This window comes from Nestor notabilis, unplaced genomic scaffold (assembly GCF_000696875.1).
Source record: "Nestor notabilis isolate BGI_N333 unplaced genomic scaffold, ASM69687v1 scaffold23748, whole genome shotgun sequence".
Taxonomy (NCBI): domain Eukaryota; kingdom Metazoa; phylum Chordata; class Aves; order Psittaciformes; family Psittacidae; genus Nestor; species Nestor notabilis.
In genome coordinates, this window is record NW_009939057.1 from 190 (window position 1) to 439 (window position 250).

The following is a 250-nucleotide window of genomic DNA, read 5'->3' on the forward strand; positions in this document are numbered from 1 at the left end:
CCTGGGGGGGTTTCCTGCCCCCCATGGAAGGGTGAAGGTTAAAACCAGCTCTTTTGGCTGGTTCAAGCTCAGGACCTCTCGTTCTTAATACAAAACTGTGGTTTATTGCTCTTTAGCAATGAAAAGGTTCTTTACACCGTGGCCCAGCTGCAGCAGATGCATGTGCAGCACCTGAGGTTCACAGCACCCCAATAAACCCAGACTGGTCCATTCAAACTGGGCTCATCCCACCATCCTCCCCCCCCCCCCT